This window comes from Crocuta crocuta, unplaced genomic scaffold, assembly GCF_008692635.1.
Source record: "Crocuta crocuta isolate KB4526 unplaced genomic scaffold, BGI_CrCroc_1.0 scaffold7, whole genome shotgun sequence".
Classification (NCBI taxonomy): domain Eukaryota; kingdom Metazoa; phylum Chordata; class Mammalia; order Carnivora; family Hyaenidae; genus Crocuta; species Crocuta crocuta.
In genome coordinates, this window is record NW_027531904.1 from 11137353 (window position 1) to 11137594 (window position 242).

Consider the following 242-nt stretch of genomic DNA (forward strand, 5'->3'; position numbering starts at 1 on the left):
GCGAGCGCGGCCTGAGGACCTGCAGGGGCGGGGCCTCGGGACCCTTCGGGGCGTTTCTGCAGCAGCGGCAGCGCAGGGGTGCTCTGTTCTCGGGCAGCTGAGACGCGTGTGACCCTGTCCCGGGATCACAGCCCGAGACGTTTGGGCAGGTGAACGCGCCTGCGGAGTTTGCCCCCAAAATAGCGGTGTGAGCAGAGGGAGGGCACAGCCCGGCTCTGGGGCGGCCACGACCTCCCTACCCC